Here is a 14,001-nt window from a genome sequence, read left to right on the forward strand (position 1 = left end):
TTACTCCAGGTATCTCTTGACTTCCTACTTTTGCTTTTCAATCCCCTATAATGAAAAGGACATCTTTTTTGGGTGTTAGTTCTAGAAGGTCTTGTAGGTCTTCATAGAACCATTCAACTTCAGCTTCTTCAGCGGTACTGGTCGGGGCATAGACTTGGATTACTGTGATAAGAATGATTTGCCTTGGAAATGAACAGAGATCATTCTGTCGTTTTTGAGATTGTACCCAATAACTGCGTTTTGGACTCTTTTGTTAACTATGATGGCTACTCCATTTCCTCTAAGAGATTCTTGCCCACAGTAGTAGATATAATGGTCATCTGAGTTAAATTCACCCATTCCAGGCGATTTTAGTTCACTGATTCCTAAACTGCTGATGCTCATTCTTGCTGTCTCCTGTTTAGTGACGTGAAAGTCACTCAGTCGCATCTGACTCTTGCAACCCCATGGACTGTAGCCCACAATGTTCCTCTGTCCACGGGATTTTCCAGGCAAGGATACTGGAGTGGGTTGCCATTTCCTTCTCCAAAGGTGATCAGCTTAAGTCAGGTTTAAATCCCTTATGAGTTTACCGATGGCATTTTGTTGATGCTGATCACCACAATTCTTTCTCTGATCTACCATACTACAATGCCCTGTAATTGTTTTTTTTAAAGGAGGCAGGTGTTTAAAAATGGACTCTTTTGTTGGTTTTTAAAGACAATTCCACATAATGTTACTAGTGGGCTAATGATGGAATTCAGCTTGGCACCCCATCCAGGCCACTCTTCAAAGCAAGCTGCTTTATAGAACTTTCCCAACTGTGCGAGAATTTTGGAGTTTACTAGCAACAAGCCTGAAAATTTGGTTACATATACAAGTACAAAGCTGGTTCATCAAATCCCTGTTCTGACCCTCAACCCAGTGCATTTCAACTGAGGTGTCATCTACCTCCTTCTTAACATTTAACCACTTCCAATTTACCTTGATTCATGGACCTAACATTCCAGGTTCCTATGCAATATGGTTCTTTACATCATCAGACTTTACTTCTATCATCAGTCACATCCACAACTAGGTGTTGTTTTTGCTTTGGCTCTGTCTCTTCATTCTTTATGGAGTTATTCTCCACTTTTCTCTCATAGGATATTGGGCACCTACTGACCTGGGGAGTTCATCTTTCAGTGTCATATCTTTTTGCCTTTTCATACTGTTCATGGGGTTCTCAAGGCAAGAATGCTGAAGAGGTTTGCCATTCCCTTCTCCAGTGAGAACTCTCCACCATGACCTGTCTGCCTTGGGTGGCCCTCATTGTTTCATTGAGTTAGACAGGACTGTGGTCCATGTTATCAGTTTGATTAGTTTTCTATGATTGTGGTTTTCATTCTGTCTGCCCTCTGATGGATAAGGATAAGAGGCTTATAGAAGCTTTGTGATGGGAGAGACTGATTGTGGGGAAAACTGGGTCTTGTTCTGATGGGCAGGGCCATGCTCTGTAAATCTTTAATTCAGTTTTCTGTTGATGAGTGAGCTGTGTTCCCTCCCTGTTGTTTGACTTGAGACCAAACTACGGTGGAGGTAATGAAGATAATGTCAACCTCCTTCAAAAGATCCCTTGCATGCACTGCTGCCCTCAGTGCCCCTGACCCTGCAACAGGCCATCGCTGACCCACGCTTCTGCCGGAGACTCCTGGGCACTCACTCACAGGCAAGTCTGGGTCAGTCTCCTGTAAGGTCACTACTCCCTTTTCCTGGGCCCTGATGCACACAAGGTTTTGTTTGTGCCCTCCAAGTGTCTGTTTCCCCAGTCCTGTGTAAGTTCTGGTGGCTCTATAGTGAGGTTAATGATGACCTCCTCCAAGAGGAGTTATGCCACACCCAGGTCTGCTGCGCCCAGAGCCCCTGCCCCTGTGGCAGGTCACTGCTGACCTGTGCCTCCTTAGAAGACACTCAAACACTCAAAGGCAGATCTGGCTCAGTCTCTGCGTGGTCTCCTGGTGCACATAAGATTTTGTTTGAGCTCTCCGAGTGTCTCTGGTGGGCATGGAGTTTGATTCTAAATACAATTTCGTCCCTCCTACCATCTTGCTAGGGCTTCTCCTTTGCTCTTAGACGTGGGTTATCTTTTTTTGGTGGGATCCAACATTTTCCTGTGGATGATTGTTCAGCAGTGAGTTGCAATTTTGGAATTCTTGCTGGAGAAGATGAGCACACTTCCTTCAACCCAAGAGCTGAATGAGGGTCTCCTGCATTGCAGGTGGATGTTTTACCAACTGAGCTACCAAGGTAGCCCTTTGTTTTTTAGTTTCTACACATAAATGAGATCATATGGTGTTTGTCTGTCTCTGACTTATTACACTTAGCATAATATTCTCTAATTTCATCTATGTTGTGGCAAATTTCATTCTTTTTTATGGCTGAGTAGTATTTCATTGTGGGCTTTCCTGGTAGCTCAGTAGTAAAGAATCCACCTGCAATACAGGAGACGTGGGTTTGATCCCTGAGTAAGGAAGATCCCCTGGAGGAGGAAATGGCAACCTACTCCAGGATTCTTGCCTGGGAAATCCCGTGGACAGAGGACACTGGTGGGCTATAGTCCTTAGGAACACAGCTGAACAAGTATTTCATTGTATATACATATATGAATACACACACACACGTATATGATGTGGTGTGCATATTAACAAATTGAAAGATAAAAACAATATGATTATCTCAATAGATGTAGAGAAAACCGTTGACAAAATTCAACACCCATTTATGATTAAAAAACAAAAATACCTCTCCAGAAAGCAGGCATAGAAAGAATATACCTCAACATAATAAAAGCTATCTATGATAAACCCACAGCAAACATTATCCTCAATGCTGAAAAATTGAAAGCATTTCCTCTAAAATCAGGAACAAGATAAAGGTGCCTACTCTCACCACTACTATTCAACATAGTTTTGGAAGTCCTAGCCACAGCAATCAGAGATGAAAAAGAAACAAAGGAATCCAGATTGGAAAGAAGAAGTAAAACTCTCACTGTTTGCAGATGACATGATTCTCTACATAGAAAACCCTAAAGATACCACTAGATAATTACTAGAGCTAATCAATGAATATAGTAAAGTTGAAGGATATAAAATTAATACTCTAACAATGAGAAAATATAAAGAGAAATTAAGAAAACTATCCCATTCACTACTGCAACAAAAAGAATAAAATGCTTGGGAATAAATTTACCTAAAGAAACAAAAGACCTATATATATAAAACTATAAAACACTGATGAAAGAAATTAAAGATGACACAAATAGATGGAGATATATATCATGTTCATGACCAGAAGAATAAGTATAGTGAAAATGAATATACTACCCAAAGCAATCTGTAGGTTCCAATGGTATTTTTCACAGAACTAGATCAAATAATTTCACAATTTGTATGGAAACACAGAAAACCTTGAATAGCCAAAGCAATCTTGAAGAAGAAGAATGAAACTGGAGGAATCAACCTGCCTGACTTCATTCTATACTACAAAGCTACAGTCATCAAGACAGTATGGTCCTGGCACAAAGACAGAAATATAGATCAATGGAACACAATAGAAAACCCAGAGATAAATCCATATACCTATGGACACTTTATCTTTGACAAGGAGGCAAGAATATACAATGGAGAAGAGATAATCTCTTTAACAAGTGTTGCTGGGAAAACTGGTCAACCACCTGTAAAAGAGTGAAACTAGAACACTTTCTAACACCATGCACAAAAATAAACTCAAAATGAATTAAAGCTCTAAATGTAAGGCTATAAATCATAAAACTCCTAGAGGAAAACATAGGCAAAACACTTTGACATAAATCACAGCAGGATCTTCTATGACCTACCTCCCCCAGAGTGGTGGAAATAAAAGCAAAAATGGGACCTAATTAAACATAAAACCTTTTGCACAATGAAGGAAACTATAAGCAAGGTGAAAAGACAGTCTTCAGAATGGGAGAAAATAATAGCAAATGAAACAATGGACAAAGAATTAATCTCCAAAATATACAAGCAGCTGGGGTAGCTCAATCAAAAAATGGGTCAAAGAACTAAACAGACATTTCTCCAAAGAAGACATACAGATGGGTAACAAACTCATGAAAAGATGTTCTACATCACTCATTATCAGTTCAGTTCAGTTCAGTTCAGTTGCTCAGTCATGTCCGACTCTTTCCGACCCCATTCGCAGCACACAAGGCCTCCTTGTCCATCACTAACTCCTGGAGTTCACTCAGAATCACGTCCATCGAGTCAGTGATGCCATCCAGCCATCTCATCCTCTGTCGTCCCCTTCTCCTCCTGCCCCCAATCCCTCCCAGCATCAGAGTCTTTTCCAATGAGTCAACTCTTCGCATGAGGTGGCCAAAGTACTGGAGTTTCAGCTTCAGCATCACTCCCTCCAAAGAAATCCCAGGGCTGATCTTCTTCAGAATGGACTGGTTGGATCTCCTTGCAGTCCAAGGGACTCTCAAGAGTCTTCTCCAACACCCAAAAGCATCAATTCTTTGGTGCTCAGCCTTCTTCACAGTCCAACTCTCACATCCATATATGACCACAGGAAAAACCATAGCCTTGACTAGAAAGACCTTTGTTGGTAAAGTAATGTCTCTGCTTTTGAATATGCTATCTAGGTTGGTCATAACTTTTCTTCCAAGGAGTAAGAGTCTTTTAATTTCATGGCTGCAATCACCATCTGCAGTGATTTTGGAGCCCAAAAAAACAAAGTCTGACACTGTTTCCACTGTTTCCTCATCTATTTCCCATGAAGTGATGGGACCAGATGCCATGATCTTCGTTTTCTGAATGTTGAGCTTTAAGCCAACTTTTTCACTCTCCTCTTTTACTTTCATCAAGAGGCTTTTGAGTTCCTCTTCACTTTCTGCCATAAGGGTAGTGTCATCTGCATATCTGAGGTTATCGATATTTCTCCTGGCAATTTTGATTCCAACTTGTGCTTCTTCCAGCCCAGCGTTTCTCATGATGCACTCTGCATAGAAGTTAAATAAGCAGGGTGACAATATACAGCCTTGACATACTCCTTTTCCTATCTGGAACCAGTCTGTTGTTCTATGTCCAGTTCTAACTGTTGCTTCCTGACCTGCATACAGATTTCTCAAGAGGCAGGTCAGGTGGTCTGGTATTCCCATCTCTATCAGAGAAATGCAAATCCAAAACACGATGAAGTATCATCACACTCTGGTCAGACTGGCTGCCATCAAAAAGCCTACAAACAAGAAATACTGGAGAGGGTGTTGAGAAAAGGGAACCCTCTTACACTATTGGTGGGAATGCAAATTAGTACAGTGGAGAACAGTGCGGAGATTCCTTAAAAAACTGGAAATAGAACTGCCTTATGACCCAACAATCCCACTGCTGGGCATACACACCGAGGAATCCAGAATTGAAAGAGACACATGTACCCCAATGTTCATTGCAACACTGTTTACAATAGCTAGGATATGGAAGCAACCTAGATGTCCATTGGCAGGCAAATGGATAAGAAAGTTGTGATACATGTAAGCAATGGAATATTACTCAGATGTAAAAAAGAACACATTTGAATCAGTTCTAATGAGGTGGGTGAAACTGCAGCCTATGATACAGAGTGAAGTAAGTCCAAAAGAAAAACACCAATACAGTATATTAACATGGATATATGGAATTTAGAAAGATAGTAATGATGACCCTATAGGCAAGACAGCAAAAGAGACAAAGATATAAAGAACAGACCTTTGGACTCTGTGGGAGAAGGTGAGGGTGGGATGATTTGAGAGAATAGCATTGAAACATGTATATTACCATATGTGAAATAGATGACTAGTCCAAGGTCAATGCATGAATCAGGGCCCTCAAAGATGGTGCACTGGGACAACCCAGAGGGATGGGATGGTGTGGGGGGGAGGTGGGAGAGGGTTTCAGGATTGGGGGGACACATGTACACCCATGGCAGATTCATGTCAATGTATGGCAAAAACCACCACAATATTGTAAAGTAATTAGCCTCCAATTAAAGTAGATAAATTAAAGAAAAAAGAGATTTGGTGTACATATACCACATTTTCTTTATCCATTCATCTATTGATGGACATTTAGATTGCTTCCATATTTTGACTATTGTAAATAATGCTGCTGTGAAATAAGGGTCCATTTATTTAACATCTGCTTATAATAAACGGGCAATCTAGTGAGTAAACAAGTTTTCCTGAATTCTGTGAGCTATTCTAGCAAAGTATTCAAATCTGAGTAGGGAATCCTCGAAACTTCCAGTTTGAAGCTGGTTGGTTAGAATTACAGGTATCAGCCTGGGCTTGGGACTTGCAGCTGAAGTAGAGAGTGCTCTGCTGGGATTGAGCCCCTTACCAAAAGAATCTGATTCTATCTTTGGATACATAGTATCAGAATTGAGTTGAACTGTAGGACATCCTGCTGGCATCCAAGAATTGCTGTGGGGAAATTTCCACATACATCGAGGTTGGAATTGGGTTCAGAACCTTAGTTAATATGTCCCCTCAAAGACAGGCAAATGTTGTTCTATCACTGTCTCGCCTTTAATAGAGCCTTACAGACTGAACACTATATTTGTTCTATTATATTTCAAAGGTAAAGAACTCACAACTTACAAAAACATTATCCTATCTCATTTTGTATGCATGTATATTGAAGAAAAACTGAATGGACATCCATGATATTTTGATAATAAGTTTTTTCCTGGGTGATATAATTATAAGTGATTTCATTTTCTTCTTTATATTTTCCAAACTTCCCAAATTTATTACAGTGGAAAAACATATCTTTAAAGTAAGAAAATTTTAAATGTCTAATATTTGCTATGTGCACTTTCTCACCTGTTTATGCCTGTTCTTATTCTATGGCCAATTCCTAAACTACTGATGATAGAAAATTTCCTTTCTCCTGCCTCAATTTTTACCCCTGTTTCCCACCCCCCGTCTTTTCATATGTCTTGTATTAAAGACATTCCAAAACTTGTGGTATCATGAAAACTCCAGGATAATACAATATCCATTTAGAAAGTCTTCAGTTTGTTCTTAGAACTTTTTGAATCAAATCAGGTCACTGTTTTATCAAAAATATTTAATTGGCTTTCTGCTATACTTAGAATAAAACCCCAAATTCCTCCACGGGCTACAAGGTTCCTCTTGGTCTGGCTCTTCCTTCCTCTTCAGCTCATTCCTATCATTTGCTCAGACAAGCTGCACAGGCTTCTGCTTCACACAGTTTGCATTTTATAGCTCCCTCTCTCTGCTGTGTCTTCCCTCTAATGGGCTGATTCTCTCATTGCACTTCTTTAGATGAGCCTTCCTTGACCGTCCCAGTTAAACTAATAGCTTCCAGCAGTCTCTATCATACCACCCTATTTTATTTCTGTCATAGCACTTTTTATACCTGACATTATGTTGTGTGTATGTGTTTGTTGTTTATCTCCTCCATTAGAAATTTTAACCACCATGAGAGCAAAGGCTGTGCCCCTTTGGATAGAATAATACCTGGCACGTAGTGGGGGTTCACTAAATATTTGTTGAGTGAATGAATGAATCTTTACAAGTCAACTACTTTATCTTAAAGAAAAAATTCCCAACACATTTTGAAGCTTTCTTAATAGTATCTCTAAACTGGTGTTCCATTTACTCATTTCAAGAAGGATGGACATTTTTACAGCTTGGATGACTTGCTTTGAACAAGTAAAGTCAAGTCAGTCTTTACCTCTTGATTCTGAGTCTTTCAAAGCTTTGTGATTTTCTAAGCTCCCTTCTCCTAATTTTGGCTGCTGACCTGCTGCTGCTGCTGCTGCTAAGTCGCTTCAGTCGTGTCCGACTCTTTGCAACCCCATAGACGGCAGCTAATTTCTGTCAGTTGGGATGTGTTCGGGGGGAGTCAGCTGAAGGAGGGACATTTTTTAATCCCATGGTTGATCTGAAAATTAATATAGCTTCTTCATTTTATGTGATAGTCTGTTTTATTTTACTTAATAATTTTAGATAAACATCTTAAACTTTGTAACATACTCACAAATGCAAACCCCAATTTCTTGTTAACAAGTACAGAAAACAAAGAATCTCAAGGAATCAAAGTAATGTGTCATCAGGTACATTTAGTAGAGTTCATACTGTTGGTTCTGCCTGCATTTATTTTAACAGAAATAATATTTTAGATTACTTATGGGACACACGCTCCATGATGCTGTTACTACCATCCTTCCATCCTGTTACACACTCACACATGCACACACACATACACACATGAATGCATACCCCAGAATAAATATACCCTCCCTCAGGGAGTGTGGCACTAATCATCCTTACAGGGAATTATTTCAAAAGAACATGGGGACACTTTTTGGGAAAAGTTTTGTCATAGGCAGTAGGGTGGGAGTTAAGAGTAGGCTTCCTAAAACATTCTAAATACATCTAGTTTACCCTCATTCATCCTTCATCATTTCCCAATAGATTTGTTTAATTTATTCAAATAAATCTGAGTAACCTGAAGTTCATACTCTACCTAACATTGCTCACAAGAAATAATGTTGAACACAGAAATATTATTTTTAGCATTAAAAAATTCAAGGACTTTGGTTACATGACATAATTTTGGCTATCATATAGATATAGGAATTGAAAAATTATTTATCTTCCCAATTTTGGACAACAAACTAAATTCTTCAGAGAAATTACTATAGTTCAGTTCAGTTCAGTTTAGTCGCTCAGTCATGTCCGACTCTTTGCGACCCCATGAATCGCAGCACGCCAGGCCTCCCTGTCCATCACCATCTCCCGGAGTTCACTCAAACTCATGTCCATTGAGTCGGTGATGCCATCCAGCCATCTCATCCTCTGTCGTCCCCTTCTCCTCCTGTCCCCAATCCCTCCCAGCATCAGAGTCTTTTCCAATGAGTCAACTCTTCGCATAAGCTGTCCAAAGTACTGGAGTTTCAGCTTCAGCATCATTCCTTCCAAAGAACACCCAGTGCTGATCTCCTCTAGAATGGACTAGTTGGATCTCCTTGCAGTCCAAGGGACTCTCAGGAGTCTTCTCCAACACCACAGTTTAAAAGCATCAATTCTTTGGCGCTCAGCTTTCCTCACAGTCCAACTCTCACATCCATACATGACCACTGGAAAAACCACAGCCTTAACTAAACGGACCTTTGTTGGCAAAGTAATATCTCTGCTTTTGAATATGCTATCTAGGTTGGTCATAACTTTTCTTCCAAGGAGTAAGTGTCTTTTAATTTCATGGCTGCAGTCACCATCTGCAGTGATTTTATGTACAGATAATAGTGGATTGGACCAGATTATGAAGCCATATGGTTGTTTCAATCACAAAAATCTTATTATTCAAAGGAAAACTATAGAAATCTTTATTCATTTACCTTGCATTTTCATTGTCAGAAAGGCTAACAGAAGACAAGTGTCTTTGTAGCTGAAGGATTTTAAATTTAGGGCTCTATACAGTCAATAAAAACAAGACCGGAAGCTGACTGTGGCTCAGATCATGAACTCCTTATTGCCAAATTCAGACTTAAATTGAAGAAAGTAGGGAAAACCTCTAGATCATTCAGGTATGACCTAAATCAAATCCCTTATGATTATACAGTGTTACTGACAAATAGATTTAAGGGCCTAGATCTGATAGATAGAGTGCCTGATGAACTATGAAATGAGGTTCGTGACATTGTACAGGAGACAGGCATCAAGACCATCCCCATGGAAAAGAAATGCGAAAAAGCAAAATGGCTGTCTGGGGAGGCCTTGCAAATAGCTGTGAAAAGGAGAGAGGAGAAAAGCAAAGGAGAAAAGGAAAGATATAAGCATCTGAATGCAGAGTTCCAAAGAATAGCAAGAAGAGATAAGAAAGCCTTCTTTAGTGATCAATGCAAAGAAATAGAGGAAAACAATAGAATGGGAAAGACTAAAGATCTCTTCAAGCAAATTAGAGATACCAAGGGAACATTTCATGCAAAGATGGGCACGATAAAGGACAGAAATGGTATGGACCTAACAGAAGCAGAAGATATTAAGAAGAGGTGGCAAGAATATATGGAAGAACTGTACAAAAAAGATCATCACAACCCAGATAATCACGATGGTGTGATCACTCATTTAGAGCCAGACATCCTGGAATGTGAAGTCAAGTGGGCCTTAGAAAGCATCACTAGGAACAAAGCTAGTGGAGGTGATGGAATTCCAGTTGAGCTGTTTCAAATCCTGAAAGATGGTGCTGTGAAAGTGCTGCACTCAATATGCCAGCAAGTTTGGAAAACTCAGCAGTGGCCACAGGACTGGAAAAGGTCAGATTTCATTCCAATCTCAAAGAAAGGCAATGCCAAAGAATTCTCAAACTACCGCACAATTGCCCTCATCTCACATGCTAGTAAAGTAATGCTCAAAATTCTCCAAGCCAGACTTCAGCAATATGTGAACCATGAACTTCCTGGTGTTCAAGCTGGTTTTAGAAAAGGCAGAGGAACCAGAGATCCAATTGCCAACATCCACTGGATCATGGAAAAGCAAGAGTTCCAGAAAAACATCTACTTCTGCCTTATTGACTATGCCAAAGCCTTTAACTGTGTGGATCATAATAAACTGTGGAAAATTCTGAAAGAGATGGGAATACCAGACCACCCAACCTGCCTCTTGAGAAATCTGTATGCAGGTCAGGAAGCAACAGTTAGAACTGGACATGGGACAACAGACTGGTTCCAAATAGGAAAAGAAGTGCATCAAGGCTGTATATTGTCACCCTGCTTATTTAACTTCTATGCAGAGTACGTCATGAGAAATGCTGGGCTGGAAGAAACACAAGCTGGAATCAAGACTGCTGGGAGAAATATCAATAACCTCAGATATGCAGATGACACCACCCTTATGGCAGAAAGTGAAGAGGAGGTAAAAGCCTCTTGATGAAAGTGAAAGAGGAGAGTGAAAAAGTTGGCTTAAAGCTCAACATTCAGAAAATGAAGATCATGGCGTCCGGTCCCATCACTTCATGGGAAATAGATGGGGAAACAGTAGAGACAGTGTCAGACTTTATTTTTTTGGGCTCCAAAATCACTGCAGATTGTGATTGCAGCCATGAAATTAAAAGATGCTTACTCCTTGGAAGGAAAGTTATGACCAACCTAGACGGCATATTAAAAAGCAGAAACATTACTTTGCCCACTAAGGTCCGTCTAGTCAAGGCTATGGTTTTTCCTGTGGTCATATATGGATGTGAGAGTTGGACTGTGAAGAAGGCTGAGCACTGAAGAATTGATGCGTTTGAACTGTGGTGTTGGAGAAGACTCCTGAGGGTCCCTTGGACTGCAAGGAGATCCAACCTGTCCATTCTGAATGAGATCAACCCTGGGATTTCTTTGGAAGGAATGATGCTAAAGCTGAAGCTCCAGTATTTTGGCCACCTCATGCGAAGAACTGACTTATTGGAAAAGACTCTGATGCTGGGAGGGATTGGGGACAGGAGGAGAAGGGGACGACCGAGGATGAGATGGTTGGATGGCATCACGGTCTCGATGGACGTGGATATGGGTGAACTCCGGAAGATGGTGATGGACGTTGAGGCCTGGCGTGCTGTGATTCATGGGGTCGCAAAGAGTTGGACACGACTGAGTGACTGAATTGAACTGAACTTACATTATGGAAAAGTAATGTACAGGATCATAAAGTAATGCCAAAATGTCACTTGCTCAAAAATACTATTTATCTGTATTAAAAATACCATAGTACAAACTATTCTGTATAAAATAAGCTATAAGTATATGTTGTACAACATATGGAATATAGCCAATATTTTAAAATAACTATATAAACAGAGTATAAACTTTAAAAGTTCTGAATCACTATACACGTGTAAGTTATATAATATTGTACATCAACTATTCTTCAATTAACATTTTCAAAAAGAATATATTGTAAAAACAAAAATAAAAATACTTTAGCTTAGAGAAATTCTATCAAAATTATATATGTGATTAATGTTTTTGGTACCACGTTACAAAACAATGATTCACAAGAAAATGGTAACCAAGTCTACTTCTTCTTAAAGATCTCATAGTTACAAGGGCCATAGTTACTATGTTTAATCCTAAATCATAATCCTTTCTGACAAATCTACTGAACTCAACCCCAAACATTGTACTTTTATCTGATCAGTTTGTTCAGATGAAGAATTATTTTAAAACAGTGGTTCTTAAAGTGTGGGGTGAGGGCTCTGAGCTCTTTCTATGAGTCCCCAAGATCCTTTAAGAAGATTCCAGAGATCTATTTTGTGGGTCCATGAGGTCAAAAATATTTTTATTACAATACTAAGATATTATTTTCATTTTCACTGTCATTCTTTCATGAGTATTCCTTGGAGTTTCCTAAATGTGATGACATCATTGCCTTGATGGCAAGTTGAACGTGTGTACCTTGTGTTTTAAAATACCCTCAGTATTAATTTTGGATGCAGTAAATATCAATAGATATAACCCAGATAAACAAAAGCTATTAACTGTTTTTATGAGTCTTAAAGGGGTCCTGAGAACAAATATTTGAGAAACGTTGCTACAGGCAAGCTAGTGATTAAAAATGTGTTGAAGATCTTGATCGCATGAATAAGCCCTAGAATATCAAGTATGACTTTCCTAAGTCACATCCTATATTATGGGCAAAGGCAAACACTCAAAATGTATCGAACCCAGAGAAACAAGCACAGAATATTATGGTTGCTAAGAATAAGATCATTGACTTAATCATCTGTTAGTCTATTATATAGGTCAATAGAAAAGACATGGAGGAAGGAGAGATCATGTTACCTTCTGGGGAACTGCAAGGAGTTGGATCAGGATATTTTGAAGGTGAAAAATCTTGCTAAAGCTTAACTTGTTTTAGGTACTTTCATAAATTAGTGATTACTATTAGACCACATTCAAAATAATCCACTGAATGGTGTGTTTTAAAGGTTTAACAGCCACTCTGAAAAAAATTCTGATTTGTAGCGTTTGCCAATTTCCATGGTGTAAATATTCTTACTACAGGTACTTTCAAGCTACTAACATGAGGTCACTAACCATAGAGCTGGGAAGAGATGAGCACATCATTATTTACCATTATATAGAGTATCTCCATCATACATATCAATCACCTCAAGGGAACAGATAATACAGTGTAGTAAAATAATTTGGAAGTGATGAATTTTGAGTGTTATTATCTTTGTTTGAATTATAATTTATTTAACTTTATATTTCCTTTTAGGGAGCAAGGGAGGGAAAGATAGAGATACACGGAGAGAGGCAGAGCCAGAAAGAGAAAGAGAGAGAAGAGAGAGTAGGGAATAGAGAAGAGAAGAGAAAGAAGGAGGGAGAGAGGGAAGAAAAGAAAGGCATAGAGAGAAAAGAGAAGGGAAGAGGGAGGGAGAGAGAGGCAGAGAGAGTATATAGCTTAATTTTGAATAATGACTATATTTAACAAACAGCTTGAGAAAGTCCTGAAAATTTAACACCTGGCTCTTGCAAAAAGTGTAAGTTGTTTTGAGCACACCACTGAGTCCACCATCTCATTAGTACTGCATTGTTGATTATGGTGTCATTACAATTTCCTCATTCGGCAGGGGGAGGAATATGGAACGTCCTGACTGAGAGGCAGGTCTGGGATGGTGAAACTCAGTGATGGGTGTAGTTACAGGAAAGTGCGGGTGGCAGACAGGTGGGTGGGGGCAGTTGAGCAAAGAGTCCACACAGAAGGGTAAAGAATGGAATTCTGAAGTCAACATGAAAGGATGAACACTAGGTGTTAGATACAGGGGTTTCTTAAAGGGATGGAGAAGAAGAGAGGGTATTCATACTTATGGAGTGCCTACTGTATGCTCTGAACTTTGCCTGGTACATCTTATTTCAAGTAATCCTCACAGCATGACAGAAAGGCAGATAGCTAAACAGTACAGTGTAAGAATTTGAACTCACATCTATCTAACTTCAAAATCTTCATTTCATCAAACA

The sequence above is a fragment of the Ovis aries genome, chromosome 1, assembly GCF_016772045.2.
Source record: "Ovis aries strain OAR_USU_Benz2616 breed Rambouillet chromosome 1, ARS-UI_Ramb_v3.0, whole genome shotgun sequence".
In the NCBI taxonomy this organism is placed as follows: domain Eukaryota; kingdom Metazoa; phylum Chordata; class Mammalia; order Artiodactyla; family Bovidae; genus Ovis; species Ovis aries.